The sequence below is a fragment of the Pinus tabuliformis genome, chromosome 2_2 (assembly GCF_031772625.1).
Source record: "Pinus tabuliformis cultivar Carrire ecotype Pingquan chromosome 2_2, CPIR1, whole genome shotgun sequence".
Taxonomy (NCBI): Eukaryota; Viridiplantae; Streptophyta; class Pinopsida; order Pinales; family Pinaceae; genus Pinus; species Pinus tabuliformis.
The window spans coordinates 222,234,032-222,239,696 of record NC_142300.1 but is presented as its reverse complement, the minus strand read 5'-3'; positions in this window follow the sequence as shown (position 1 = coordinate 222,239,696).

Below are 5,665 nucleotides of genomic sequence, written 5' to 3'. Positions count from 1 at the left end.
GTGCATTCCATCTTTGAATTGAAAATACATAAAAAAATATGCTCTAAATGGCCTCTAGCATACAAAAAAAATCACGCTACAACAAATACCTACATATCATCAAAATCATTAGCTATCTTGGGATCTTTGTCATTAATATCACCCTCTAAGCATCAACATAAGATAGAAAAACATAGGATGTAAAGTCAAGATTTTGCTTGAGTGATGGGTACATTTTTAGTAGGGTCATGATAGAGGAGTTTAACAACCAACATCACTAACATCAAGGTACATAGAGGGCTTGGTGCTCTTGATTAAATATGACTTCCATACCCTAGTACATGACAAAATTCAATGGAAACATTGCAATCCCCCCAATCCTGGAATCCTGAAAAATTGATTAGTTTGCTGGATTTTGAGTGAGGAGATCTAAAGTTCTACTTTCTCCATATGAAATCCAATGAGGTCGGAACCACTCTCAAACAGCCCGAGTCATTTCATGGTAATGTAAAAAAATTAATAAAAGGATGAAAATGAAATATCAAGGAGAATGTCACTTTTACTTTAAGAATTTATCCTTACCAATTACCATGAATTGCATATCAATACTAGGGCCATAGGCTTGAATATTAGGTTGCCCCACTCAAAAACTCTTGTTTCTTTGAATTTTTTATTTTATTTTTGGAGCATCTTTGTGAATTTTTTTTGCGAAAATCCATGGAGAGATCTTATTTTTGCGGGAGGCGCTCCTAGGTTGGTCTTGATTCGCTCCTACTTGGAGCGCACTTCAAGAGCGGGGGATTGGGGGGGGGGGGGCGCTGCCCCACAACCTTGATTTAGATTGGGCAGAGAGAGCTGAAGACAAAAAGAATTCATCAAGATATTACTTTAGTTTGGGCTCCGTTATAATCAAGCAGACTTCTATCACACTCAGTATTACAATGGCAGCTGGTTTGCAAGTTGAGAAGTTGTATGGCTTAAAAGGCTACTTGCTGAATTTTTTTTATCAAGTGCAAGTGACGACCATGATGACAGGTTGGAGCACAGTGAGATCTAGTACCAAGACTTGGTATAAAAGGAAGCAATATGGCTCCAATATTATTCTACAGTATAGCAGACTGTTGGCAAAACCTTTGTCCCAGGATGAAGTCTATATATACTTCAGGGACAAGCATGGACTTGTTAGGAACTCCTCCCTTATTGAGAGGGAGTGTTGATGAGATAGCATCGTGGACTGACATTCTCCCAGTGTTAAGTATATGAACAAAATTAGGGAGAATGGTCCAACATAGGACAATCATTCTTCTTGTGTCAAGTATATTGACCAAAATTAGGAAGAATGGTCCTAGAGGCCCAACATTTCTCAGATAGAGTGTGGAATTTCAACATCAAACTCATTTAACATCATGCCTAGAATTACTCAAATAGAGTGTGGCCTTTGGAGATTCACCATGTGTCAAAGATATTCACTGGAATGGTGGTGAACCAAGACTAGTCTTATACCATGCGTCAGATAGACTAGAATTATGGTGACTAGTTGATGCTAAATGATGTACCATGTGTCTGCAGTACAGACCCAGATTATGGTGAGGATATACCACAGGTCTGAAAACTAGCCCGAATTATGGTAACTTGTTGACCAATTTATGGTAACATGTTTTACTGTGTGTCACAACTGTTGACTAGATTATGGTAATTGGATTTGTTATAACCTTTTCTTAGATAAATTTATCAACATGAGTGCATCTAGATAGTCATTATGAATATCACCCTAGTTAAGAGGGAGTGTTGAATTTTGTAACTATGGTTAGTCTTCATAATTATTATAGCCATTGATCTATTTTATAAAGCATGTTCTTCATGCTATTTGTCAAAAGAAGAAAAGACATGTTCTTCATGTCTTTGTCAAAAGAAGAAAATTGAATTTATTGGTTCCTAATATGCTAGGTCGACCCTCCTCCTAGTCAAGTCGGCCGTGTCATGGAGACACCCATTCAAATAACCATAAGTCTATATAAAGACACTTATCCTCCACCATTTGCACACTAATTCAGATCTTCTTTTCAAGTAAGTTTAGACCTCTCGAGGAAGAAACAAAGATGAGTTTGAGGTAGATAGAAAGGTTAAGATCTGAGGCTTAAGTAAAAACGAGTTTGTGGCATGTGGACCAAATCTCTGTCCCTATGAGGGCAATAGAATTGAAATTTCTGAAGTGACCATAGGACCAGATTTCTGTGATGCTACAAGACCTAATCTTTGTGACGATTACAGGACCATGAGTCTCCTTAGGTATTGGTATGAGTCTGGAATTTCATTCTAGCAAAATTGTCTAGACCAAATTCAGTGGGTAGACTTGTGACTTGACTAGGAAGCAGTGGACCAGGTTTGACCAAGCATTCTTAATGACTAGATGATCTAGGTATGTCTCTTCTTGAACTGGATAATTTCTCTAAGGAAAAGGTTGCTAGTTTTTTCCCCCATGTGGGTTTTCCCAGGGTAAATATTTGTATTCTTGTGTGGCCATCTCTTTATGATCTTACTGACATTTTGTTATACTTTTGATATCGTTTGTGTAATTGCTTTATGATGAATAGAATGCATGAAAGAATTAACCTAAGAAGAAATCATAAGTAATTATTGGTTTAGAGGATACCTTGAAAAATCAACAAAGTGGACTTCTAATGGTTACAACACCACAATCTCCTTATAAGGATGATAAAATGAGAGAAATCTTGCAGCTGATTGTGGAAAGTTTTTACGGGTTAAATGACATCGAAGCCCTTCCTTAAGTAGGACTAAGGTTCTAGAGTTGATGGCTAAGGTAAAATCATATGTCATCATGCTTGATTTAGATTGTGATGATCTTATTCTACAAATGTTTCATCACTTTCGTTATGATATTAGTGAAGCCCATGACATAACCATCCAGGATCAGATAAAAGCTATCATCATTACTATTGTTAATGAGAGTGACGAGATTTCCCAACTGATTATGTCCTTGTTAGTGGCTGTACTAAAACAACAACATGTTGTTTCTACAACTACTTACAATTTGGTATGGAGTATTGTCATTCAATGTGAAGGGAAGTTGAAACTTCGCTTATTTGAAGAGGACCTAAGGTAATTAGAGGAAAAGGATGAGGAGATTTGTATGGATGCCCTCACAACTGAGGATGATAGTACCACTTCACATATTTCTCCTCCATAGCTTCCAAGGGACAACCATACCCGGGAAGAAATATAAGGCCTTTCAGCAATAAAGTAGAGGATCGAGGCACTGAAAGATTTAAGACTATAGCAAGATAATGCACTCAAGGCCTTGTTACCCACATCATCAGTGGGTGACCCCTGTAGGAGAAATTTTCTCCTAGATTTGTCTTCAACCGACAACCAACGACCCTTGCTAGTCATATGATAGCTTTGATGTGCTACTTTTCTTTGCCACCTGAGCCAACCATTGTGTACCCTTGCTCATCTGTCATGATCATATGTTGAAGGTGGGCCATCCGATCCCAAAGGTATTATTTTTCATTATGTAAATGGGTGTTTATGCTTGTTTTTCTTGGGCATGCTTGGGGATGGATTATTGGGTAACTTGGAAGAAGGGAGGGATTCGACTATATTGTTGTTCCCTCACCTCAACTGGGGGGGGGGGGTTAATCTTGTATCCTAGTCCTATGGGATCTCTTTTATTGGCTCTTAGCTTTAGGAGTGGCACTACATGGGAAACCCTTATTTTGGTTGTGTGGTCCCGCTTCCCAATACCATATATCTCACTCCCCTCTGCTCACTACAAGCCCTTTTTCATATTTTCCTATTTGGGGCCACATTTGTCCATTGGGTCCACAAGGTGTTAGCCTCCCCTTCCCCTGTCCACCTCTTGGGTGGGGCTTGGAATGATGCCTTGGAGGTTGATGTCGCTAAAAGAAAGATAAAAGCATAATATGGCCACATAGAATAGGAAATGTACCATAAAATGAAAAATATGGCCAAGACAATAAAATTTAGCATGTGGGCAAAATCCAAACATGATCTCTGCCCCCTATCATTATGGCCATTGCTTTGGTTCCTAGGGCCCCTATGAGTGATTACCCCTATGAAATTCATTAAGGAACCCATGAATGTCCCAATCCTTGGTGGATGATGAACTGCCCCACCTTAAAGGAGTAATCATTGCTATATCTTACACATCATGCTCTCATCCCCTTGAGCACCGAGCAGTAAATGAAAAAAAAAATCAATGAAAGGCAAAGGAAAATGAAGAAGGGTGGAAAAACAAAGGCTGGGGTAACTCATGTACCATGAGTGCTCCCTCCTACATTCATACACCCAAGGTGTGGGCTTTCCTCATCATAACTACCCTTGTACTATGGCATGTGGCTTGGAGCCTTCCCTTTGTCCCCACTCCATTCCATCATTATTTCACGTGACATCCGCCATTTGAAGGGTGTACCTTGGACCTATCATTCCCTTAGAGGCTGAAACCACCTAATAGGGTCCTCCATTAACCTCTCCTCCCTAGGAATGTAACACTAGTACATGTTCAAAGCCCCAAATTTGGAAGGGAAACCCATTATGAAGTCCTCACTTCTGCCCTTGATTAACAAGATTATTTACTCAATTGCAATAATGAATCATTGTATTGGAAGGTGAGGAGATGCATTGGATCTTATATAGGATTGCAGGTGCGTTTTCATCTTGGACTTGGCCTCCCTATATGGGATCCAACCCCTCTAGAGGATCACAATGGCATTTGTAAGGTGAGCGTTGAGGGCCATGGGCCTCCATGCATGTAGAGCATTGATTGCCACACCATGACATTCTTCAACACCACCATTTGCTTGCTCATGCCCCAGTTATTCAGAGATGATGATGCACTTGGACCATGTTGCCCAAGCGTTCTACATATTGCACTCGACACTTGGCAGTTGATCCAAGGCCCAGAGGAGGTTATGTCTTTCCTAGGGAGACATGGGAGGGAATGCGTCATCTTATAGCCCTAATTGTTGGAGCATTGACTTGATCTTGAGCCACTTGGAGACCCATGAGACCCATTTGGAGCCCACAAAGCCCAAATAGGGGTTTGGAGATATTCTACAGCATAAGGAAGGTACCACCCTCTTCATCATGATTTTGAGCCCCCCTTCTCACATTTTAAGCATGAGGCCTCAATGCTGCTCCTCTAGGCCTCCATGCATGCATGACGTCAACCTTGCGTGGGCCTAGGAGGGAAATTCGATTTGATTTTTGAGCTATCATGGTTGGCTTGTAACCATGGGTGGGTTACTTAGCATATTAGGCACATGGAGGGGCTTTGTCTTTCAAAATTTGAACTCTTAACTCTTGTATAAATAGGAGAGACCTTGTCTCATCTAACATGACACTTGGGATTTTCGATACCTCTATTAGAAATTTGCGACTTGCAATTGTGGATGGATTTTGGATATTTTGGATGAATTTTGATGTTTGGATAAATTCACTATCTTTCTTGGAGTTTCTTTTTGGCATTGTTATGGATGGATATGTTCTTCACTATCTTGTAAGTGCTCTTTATTGATGAATTTCTGATTTTGTTAATGTCTAATGCATGGAATATTGTCTCATGGTTATTAATGTGCCCTAATTGATGAAATATTGTCTAAAAATTGTAACTATTGGGAAATTTTGCATGTATTATTCATAGAGT